The sequence below is a fragment of the Castanea sativa genome, chromosome 7 (assembly GCF_040712315.1).
Source record: "Castanea sativa cultivar Marrone di Chiusa Pesio chromosome 7, ASM4071231v1".
NCBI classification, from domain to species: domain Eukaryota; kingdom Viridiplantae; phylum Streptophyta; class Magnoliopsida; order Fagales; family Fagaceae; genus Castanea; species Castanea sativa.
In genome coordinates, this window is record NC_134019.1 from 28923387 (window position 1) to 28934365 (window position 10979).

Sequence of the window (10979 nt, forward strand, 5' to 3'; positions counted from 1 at the left end):
TTAGCCTTCTTGTGGATTAGTTTGAATGAGAACAATCATGAGAATTAGAAATTCACACAACATTATATACATTGGAAATCCAAACCGTATAGACACAACATAAACATGGTCCACAAGCACGGCACATGCTTAGAAGCTAGTGCCTTGAAGGAATTAAAAATAATTATGTACAAACACACTAAGTTCATGACTTCGTCCATCACAAATTCATCTGTAGATAGTGCACAAGTTGGAAGCTAATGCACTTTTAGGGAATTAAAATACTAAAAACATGTAGTACTAGAGATAAACACAAATAAATATTAGGAAAGTAACACATAACTTCAACTTCGTCCATGATGATGCTCGTCTAGAATGATGCTCGTCTAGGATGATACTCGTCTAGGCTGACTCTTCATTGATAGTATTGAAGAAAAAATTCTGGTTTTGCAACTCATGCAAAACCCATAGCGGAAGCAAAGAACTAGGATCTATTTCGTTCATGATTGATAACGTGCACAATGTAAATTTTAGAATTTAAGAACAAGATAGTGTACCTTGGTGTGGAGAAATTCAAAACAAAGATTAGAAGCACTTGGGAACACTTTTAATCTTCACTCCAATTCCACTTTACGCCCAAGATGTGTGGTCTCTCAATTAGTTTTTCAAAGGGAGAATGAAAGTGTGTCTCACACTCTCTCACACACAGTTTCCTTTTCTTTTCTAATCTCTTTAAAAAAAAATTCTGTATGTTTCTCCCTTTATAACTAACTGATTATCTAATTGGGTTGGCCTTTGGGCCTTTCCAATTGGGCTTTAGTATGTGGCTTGGAGTGGGACCAAAAGGGACCAATAAGACACTAGCTCCAATGGGCCTTGGGCTTTTCCGTCAACTCTTGACAAGTTCAAGGTTACCATTAATTATATTTAATACCAAATTCTTTAAAGTTATTCATTATATATTTATGAAATCCAATTTCATAAATATATACTTTAGTAATTTCTTACTAAAGTGGTTAGGCCTAACTCTCTGAATAACTGAAACTATTAAACTTATCTCAAGGGAATATTTTATATCTCCATCAAGAGACTATGAATTCCATCTTGAGAATATATGTTCCATCAACACTAAATGTGGCTACCCAACATACTGAGGTTTTGACCGTCACTTCAGATCTCACTCCTGATATATCAAAGCAACCTACACTTCATGATCATGTCCATTATTCTCTTAGGATTAAGAGTTCATGCAAATAGAAGTCATGAGATTTATTATTCATTTGACAGTCATTAGGAGAATAATAAATCTCACAGCGGTCCTGTTCAATATGTTTTAACTCTTAAAACATATCAACATATCAACTAGAAGTCTCTACTTCCATGATCAAGACAAATCATCTTAGTTGACACGTTATAGTCTTCGCAGATGAAATGCCCAATTTCATCATCGACTACGAACTATAAATTCTGAGTTTACAAAGAACTTGTGATTTACATCTTCTGTGACTTTTCACATAAATCACATACAATGCATCTCATGGACTATATGATAATGTCCCATATTCATGTTACCATTATTTTAGATAATAATAAAATAACTTTATCAATCACAATATTAAGTCATACATAATGTCATACATAATATCATACACAGTATCATACAATAGGATTTAAGGGCACTAATCCTAACAAGTATCTTTTGAGATGCTTAGTATTCCAGGGGTGCTCTATCCTTCGTCCATCTAAGGCTTTCAAATAGTTTGATCTCTACCTTTTGCAATTGATAACCCTATAGGGTCTTTCCTAATTTGGCCACAGTTTTTCATGGGCCGGGTTTCTGGTTGCTAAGGAGACCCTTTTTAGGATGAGGTCCCCAATATTGAAGTGCCTGGATTTTACCATTGCATCATATTGCCTAGCCATGAGGTTTTTATACCCTGTTGTCCTCTGCTCTGCACCCATTCTTACCTCATCAATTAGATCGAGGTTAAGACAAAGTTGTTATTTATTCTCCTTGTCTTGATACTTTATCACCTTGTGGTTAGCCATGTGCACCTTTGCAGATATGATTGCTTCACTTCCATAGGCTAGTTTGAAAGGAGTTTCCTTTGTGGGGGTTCTCACAATCGTCCTGTAAGCCCATAGAACACCTGGTAGCTCGTTTGGCCATACTCCTTTTGCCCCCTTAAGCCGAGTCTTGATGATCTTTAACAAGGATCAGTTTGCTACTTCTTCTTGTCTATTTGATTGTGGGTGGGAGGGTGAGGAATAATGATTTTTGATTGCAAGTTGCTCATAGAAGTCTCTGAAGGGTGTGTTATTGAATTGTCGTCCATTGTCTGACACTAGTACCCTAGGTACCCCAAAAACTTCATCTACCTGGTTCCTATTGGAAAATGACCTAAAATGTCCAATCCTTATTGGGCAAAGGGCTACGGGGCAATCACCGGGGCAAGGTACTTCGATGGTCATCTAAGGATGTTGCTAAAACATTGACACTGATCACACACCTTTACATAAGACTTAACATCTGCTTGAATTGTTGGCCAATAATATCATGCATGGATGACCTTGTGGACGAGTGCTCTTGCTCTTGAATGGTTTCCGCATGCTCCTTCATGAACTTTTCTTAATATGTAGTTTGCTTCATCTGGAGCTAAACACCTTAAGTATGACTGATAGAAGCCTCTTTTGTATAGCACCTTGTCTATAAGGACACTTAGCTGATCTGATCCTTAGCTTTCTGGCTTCATCTTTTTCCTTTGGAAGCCTTCCATCCCTTAGGTAAGCTAGTATGGGGGTCATCCAATTCCCTTCACCTTCTATCTGCTGTACCTCTAGCAGATCAATGCTAGGCATTTACTGGACTTCATCAAGCTCGTCCACCCATCCATTTGTGGATGCTGCCTTTGCTAAGGCATCTGCTTCCATATTTTTCTCCATTGGGATTTGAAAGAAATTGGCTTCCTTGAATTTTTTAATAAGACGCTTCACTCTACTGAGGTACTTATTCATCCATTCATCCTTTACTTCACATGTTCCATTCACTTGGCCTATTATCAACTGAGAGTCTCCTTGTATGACTATTGGCTTTACCCTTAAGGACTTAGCCAATTCCAACCCTTTGAGGAGGGCTTCATATTCAACTTCATTATTGGTTTTTTGGTATTGTAGACGAGCTGCATATTTCAACTTGTCCCTTTCCGAGGATTTCAGTATAACTCCTATTCCTCTTGCATGCAGTGTGGACGAGCCATCTACATAGACAACCCATGTATTGGATTCATCCACTTCGTTTAAATCACCATGGCTTGGAGTGAATTCTGCAATGAAATCTGCTAGAGCTTGAGCCTTTATTGCACTCCTAAGTAGGTACCTGATATCAAACTCACTAAGCTCTATGGCCTATTGGATTAGTTGTCCTCTGGCTTTCAGCTTGTTCATTACCTTCTTAAGTGGATGATTTGTCAAGACATTGATGACATGAGCTTGGAAGTAATGCCTTAGCTTTTTGGAAGCTATTATTAGTGCAAAGTCTAACTTTTCCATCATTGGGTATCGTCCTTCTGCCCCCACTTAGTGCCCAGCTTGTGTAATAAACAGGCTTTTATACTTTCCCTTCTTCCCTGATTAATACTGAACTTACTACATGTGGGGACACTGCTAAGTATAAATACAACTCCTTACCTGGTATAAATGGACTTAGAAAGGGAGTTGTGGTAAGATAGACCTTAAGATCCTAGAAGACTTTTTGACACTTGTCCGCCCAATCAAACACTTTCTTAAGAACCTTGAAAAACGGCAAACATTTATTGGTAGTTTTTGAAACAAACCTGTTTAGAGCTGTAACTTGTCCAGTAAGAGATTAGACTTCCTTAACATTTTTTGGCGGTTCCATGTTCAGTATTGCTTGGATCTTATCAGGATTCACTTCAATTCCCTTCTGTGAAACCATGAATCCTAAGAACTTCCTTAATGAAACCCCGAAAGCACACTTGCTTAGATTCAGCTTCATGTTGTATCATCTAAGTGTGTCAAAGGTCTCTTGTAGGTCATCCAAATGTTTCTTCTCGTCCAAGCTCTTCACCAACATGTCATCTATATAAACTTCTACATTCCGTCCTATCTGTGGACGAAACATATGATTGACCAACCTCTGATAGGTTGCCCCCGTATTCTTCAAACCAAAGGGCATCACTTTATAACAAAACAAACCTTGATTAGTAATGAAGGATATCTTCTTTTGATTTACCTCGCCCATCTTTATCTGGTTATAACCTGAGAAGGTATCCATGAAGCTTAGCAATCGATGACCTGCTGTTGAGTCTACCAACTGGTCAATGCGTGGCAATGGATAACTATCCTTGGGGCAAGCCTTGTTCAAATCAGGAAAGTCTTCGTACATCCTCCACTTGCCATTGGCCTTCTTGACCATCACTACATTAGCTAGCCAATCCAGGTAATAGACTTCCCAAATAAATTCTACCGTGGTTAACTTCTGGATCTCTTCCTTGATAGCATTGTCTTGCTCAGGAGCAAAGACCCTCTTCTTTTAATGAACTGGCTTGGAAGATGGGTATACATTCAATTGATGAGTAATGACACTTGAGTCAATTCCTAGCATGTCTTCATGACTCCACACGAAAACATCAATGCTCTTCCTTAAGAACTGGACAAGGTCTTGCTTCATATTCTCCTCCATACTTGTTCTAATTCTAGTAAACTTCTTAGGGTTACTCTTGTTTAGAAGGATGTCTTCTAGTAGTTTAGTAGGCTCTGCAGCGACCCTTCTCTCCTCTATATTCATCATCTGCACATGCTCGTTCATAGCCAATATGGCTAAGTAGCATTCTCTCGCGGCTGATTGAACTCCTTGTAGTTGTCCTATTCCATAATATGTTGGGAACTTAATAGATAAGTGGTAGGTAGATGCTGTTGCATTCCAATTGTTTAAAGTTGTTTGTTCAGTGATGGCATTGTAGGAAGATGGACAATCTACGATGAGGAAATTCACTTCTTTAGTTATCTGTTACGAATATACCCCTACCACGACGAGTAGAGTAATAGTGCCCATCGGTTGTACCTTTATTCCTTCAAATCCAACTAAGGGTGAATTCACTAGACAGAGTCGATCTCGTCCAAGCTTCGTCTGCTGGAAGGCAGGGTAATATAAGATATTTGCTGAACTCTTGTTATCTATCAACACCCTTCTAGTCGTGTAGTATGCAATGAGCAAAGTTATGACGATTGCATCGTCATGTGGGTGATGGATCCTTCTAGCATCTTCATCTGTGAAAGTAATAGCCTGCTCATCTAGCCCCTTCGTCCTTGGAACTCGTCCAGAAAGTTGGACGTTCTGCACCACCTTCAAGTAGGTCTTCCTTGACTTGGAAGATTGTCCTGCTGAAGATCCTCCTACAATAACTCTTATTTTTCCAAGTGGGGGTCGTGATGGCTTTTCTACCTTTTCTTTTAACTTCTCGTCCTTATGATCTCGTCCAAAAAAATTTCTCAACTTTCCTTGCTTAATGAGATTTTCAATCTGACGTTTTAAGTCATAACACTCGTCTGTGTCATGCCCATGATCTCTATAGAAGTGGCAATACTTATTCTTATTACGCTTATTGGGATCTCCGTTCATCTTCTCTGGCCACTTCAAGGATGGATTATCCTTGATCTGCATAAGTACTTGGTCAAATGAAACGTTCAAAGGCGTGTAATGTTGACTTTATCTTGAAGATGAACTTGCTTTCTTGTTATCTCTATCTTTCTTCTCTCCTATTCGGGCCTTCTTTGGACAAGGGTCTTGTTTAGGATGACGAAGGAACTCTGCTTCCATTTGTTCTGCTCTCTTCCTCTTCTTAGCAAGGATCACGTCATCTGCATTCATGAAACTTTGGGCTGAATGGACGAGTTCAGCCATGGTCTGTGGTTCTTGATCCTAGAGCTTGTGGATGAATAAATCTGAACTAACTCCATTGTGGAAGGCTACTAACAACAGCTTGTCATCCATCTTATCTACCGTCAAGGCTTCCCTGTTAAAACGAGTGATGAAGGACCGCAAACTTTTATTATCCCTTTGCTCTATGGCTAGTAGGATGGACGAGGAATGCTTATGCCTTTGACCTCCAATAAAGTTATTGACAAATAACTTACTCAACTCTTCAAAAGTACCAACAGTGTTTGGAGGTATCTTGTTGAACCACATCTATGCTGGCCCTTTAAGGGTGGTTGGGAAGTCCCTACACATTTTCTCATTTGGAACCCCTTGTAGGTGCATTGTGGTCTTGAAGGTGGCAATGTGATCACATGGTTCACGTGTTTCGTCATACGAATCCAACAAAGGCATCTTGAACTTGGAAGGCAGGGGATGACTATTGATGGAAGCTATGAAAGGAGAATCAGTTCGATGAACCAAGTCATCTACAAGATTCGTCCTTCTCTTATTTTTTCTCATCTCGTTCATGGCTTTCCTCATTTGATCCATCTCCTTTTCCAAGTGTGGCACCCTTCATAAAGCAGTACCTCTTGAGTGATTTTCGTGCTCCACATTTTCTCATTCTCTAACTTCTTGACTTTGAGCTTGTCCTTCCACACACTGTTCATGACATTGCCTTCTTTGGTCGATCTCTCAAGTCAACTCTTGGTTTTGACGGGTTAGCTCTTCCATAGCGACTACCATAGACTACATTTGTTGGACGGAAGGCGGTTGCATAACAGGTGCTAATTGATGAGTGTGGTTGGGGTGGTTGGAAGCATTTCCACTCTCCTGGTGGCTTGGACTAGTGGCCATTGACCTTGTCCAAACCATACAGCCTTTTGTCTAAAAAAGATAAATTACAAAATACAAATTTAATTTTCCCACAGACGGCGCCAATTGATGATGCACAAAAAATTTAGTAGGCTGAATGCTCAGGCTTCAATAGGCTTGAGGTTGTTTAGAAGGCCTGAAAAGAAAGAAACACAAGATCAAAGGCAACCGGAGTAAACCGGCCAAGAACCCTCCAATACTTAAGTTAGTTTTCTCTCTAGAACTCAAGTGTAGGGATGGTGGAAACTTACATTCATTTGATGTGGATGAGTCCTTATATAGTGAGCTTTGGAGTGGTTACTTGTTTAGTAACTTCCTCAATGTAAATAGAGGTTAGAGGGCTCAGACTTAACTTCCACAACTACTATAGAAGTAAGAAGGTTTAATCTTATCTTCTACAATTGCTATAGGAGTTAGAAGGTTTAGACTTATCTTCTACAACTGTCATTAGAAGTTAAGAACTTAGTAGGAAGTCAAAGCGATGAATAAGGATTTTGCTCATACTTCATAATAACAAAACATGATCCGGATGTTAAGCTTTTGGATATAAATTTATCCTGAAAATTTCTAAGTGTTGTGAGGTCGTCCAGGTGCTTCCGTGCTAGATGACTTTCTTTTCTTTAGACGACCTTCTTATGTTGGAGAACCTCTTTATATTGAGACATCCTTTTTGGACTTGGATGACACTATGGACGAACTAGAAATAGTCCAATTTTTGGTTCACCATTAGTAGCTATTAAGAGTTTTTTCGGCTGAGCTACGTAATCTTTGTATTCTCTCTATAACATGAACCATTTTTTGGATATTTGGTTTAAAAATTTTGATGCCAACATCTTCTTTTTCTTATTATATGCAAGAAAACATAAGAAGATAAGACAAAAAAAAAAAAAAAAATTTCTTGGTTACAATACAACATTTTCTATTCCATCTCTCTCTCTCTCCTTAATGGGTAACCTAAAAATGGATTAGGTTCTAACGGATTGATAGGTTTTTTTTTTTTTAATGAATCAAACTTTGGGTTTTAATTTTTATTAAATTTGATCCATGCCACTCAAAATTTGCCACTTCATATCCCCATTAAATATCTATGTATGCACTGAGACTAACACCTGTTAATACAAGGATTAATTGCGTTTACTTTTTTAAATTTTGAAGAACAATAAAGCTCACTTCAAATTTGAGGGACAAATAGTTCTCAATGACAAATGTCAAGAACTCATAGTGTATTTTGGCCTCTTTTTTTTTTTTTTTTTTTTTCTATGTGAAACGTTAGAGGCTGCCACAGGTTTTTGCTGTCTTTGATATTCTAAACACCGGATTTTAGAAGGTTTCTCTCAACAAAGAAAAAAAAAAGGGGATTGTAGAAGGTGCAAATAGAAATGGCTCTCTAAATTTTCTGCAATACTTGTAATTATTAGGTTTATGTACTTTGTTTTGATCAATATAAGGTTAAATATTTAAATTATTCTTTCCATACCTAAAATATAGTTGTAGTTGTATATTTTGGTACTTAAAATATAAAAAAAATTCTACTCATATTACTTTAAATTTAGTTATTCCATCTACTCCTGTTCAAACATATGCAAGATATGAACCCAGTAAGGTTTTCAAATGTCTTGTAAAGATCCAAGAAAATTGCCAAGGTCTTTATCGAGGCATATGACGATTGCTAGTGGGTCATATATATTTTTCTCAATTGCAATTTGTTATCTCATATATATGGAAGATCTAAACGCGGAATGAACTATGTCTAAACAAGGACAAGGAGAAAGAGACTTCTGATAGTGTAATATGCAGAAAAACTCATTGGTCAAATAAAGTTGCCCATATCTAAGAACTTTGAGTTTGAATGCAATTTCCAGTTTTCCACTGACGGGTCTTCTAAGTTTTAAAGTCTAACCTACCCAAACCAAACCAAAATAAAACAGAGTTACAGTCAAACAATAAATGAACATGGAGTAATATAATGGGACACAGATTAGCTAATCCTTACCCAATATAACCAAAGCAGTTTAAGGTTCTTTTATCTTTCTCTTTCTTATTCCCATTTTTATTTTCTATGTTAAATATGCTTCCTGCCTTCACACCGGCTTTGACTGTAAATTAATAGATTCATCATTCATGTAAGGATATATGAGATAATAACCCAAGGTTCTTTCCCAAGGCGTAAATATTTGATATTCCATTTCTACTAGATTATTCAAAAAAAAAAGAAAAAAAAGAAGAAGAAGAAGAAGAATATTTCTACTGGATTATATTTTTCTCTTTGAAAGGGAAGTCCAAGTCAATTCTAATGTGCGATTTGACGCGTACGATTTGGAGGTAGAATGATATAACGTACGTGGAATATAACGACGAGTATGCCACCGACAATTCTAACCCGTACAATATTTGCCATAAGTAAAAAATTCATATAAAACCTATATCAAAGGTAACCCCAAAAAAAAATAAAATATATATATATCTATATATTTTACAATTCTAAACTATACCTCAAATTACACTTTACATTATCAACTTTTTAATTATACATTTTACACTTTAAACTATGATTATTGTAAAAAAAAAATCAGCGTTTACACTTAACACACCTAAGTCGAGTAATTCTACAGACATAAATTATTTTACAAATTTTTTACAAATAATTGATCTAGTGGGTGATTATTAGTAAATAAAAATATAATATTAATGGTAGGTCTAATTGAGAACTAGTAAGAATTTTTCACATTTACATTTTGTAAATATGAAAATTTTTTTTAAAAATTTGTGTATGTAACATTAATTACTCCACCAAGTTTTAGCCAAACCCATATATGTAGGAAAAATCAAGATCTGCATGACGTAAACAAAACAACAAAGTTGTGATATGTGTTAAACTTTTGACGGTGAGTTGAGGTATAAAGGGTTTAGTACGTGTAGGAGTAGGAAGCTATATAGGAATATCCTCCGTCGTATAGTGTAGATAAGAATAGGATGTAAATAAATCAAGCTATTTATGAACAATTAGATTGGAACTTCATGCATACACTTAAAGATTGTATAATATAATTTTTATATATATAATTTAAATACTATTGATAATCATTTTTATATTTTGTTAACTCTTTAAAAAAATTTGTAAGGATATTATTAGGTATAAAATATAAATTGTCAATGCTTTTTTATAAAAAAAAATTATTGTAAAATACTTTTTTTTTTAATTTTTATAATTCATTTATTCTAAACTCTTTGATTTTTGTACTTAATAACTCACTTGGATGAATATTTTTATGTAGTTTCACATTTAATTCTAAAATTAAGAAATCAAACTCTTTAAGAATAATTAATTTAAGACATAGGTGCAAAATTGGAACTCTAATTTGGAATTCTAATTTAAGTTTCTCTTAGTTTTACCTTACACACACACACACACACACGAGTTTGGCTTGGAAAAAAGGTTATTTATTTTCATTTAAATAGCATACAAATCAAGCTTAAGTCTAAGTTTAGACTCGATTATTAAATGGGTCAAGCTTAAACGTAATAATGCGTTCGTGAATATAAGGGCTCGATTTAACTATATATAATATTATATTCTTATATGTATACTTGGGTTAACATATGTTTATATAAACTTGAATTTGAGTTGTATAAGTTTGTAAATAGGTTTATATGATATTAAATGACGATTTACAATTTATTGATGATATAAGAGCATTCCTATCAGGCGTTGTAATAAAGTACCATTTTAACACATCAAAAATGCTACTTTATTATTTTAACACATCATTTTACAAGTTACTATTCATCACATCTTCTATCCTTAAATTCTATAAATTAAAATAATATATAGATATATTAAAATAACATTAAAAAAAAACTAACCACTACCACTCCCACCTAGCTCACTGCCACCTCCACCACAGCTCACCCCACCATAACCAACCATTGTTACAAATTCACCACCACATCCCACCATTGTTACAAGCCCATCACCACCAACCAAAATCAACCAACATCAACAACCAAAATCAACCAAACATTATTACAAACATTGCCACAAGCACCAAGAGAAAGAGAGATCGACGAGGTCGGCGGCTCTAGGCAAGGCGGCTCCGGGTGAGATCTGCGGTTCCAAGTGAGATCAGCAGCTTCAGGCGAGATCGGCGGTCGGCAGCTTCAGGAGAGACAACTCTAGGTGGGATCGGCA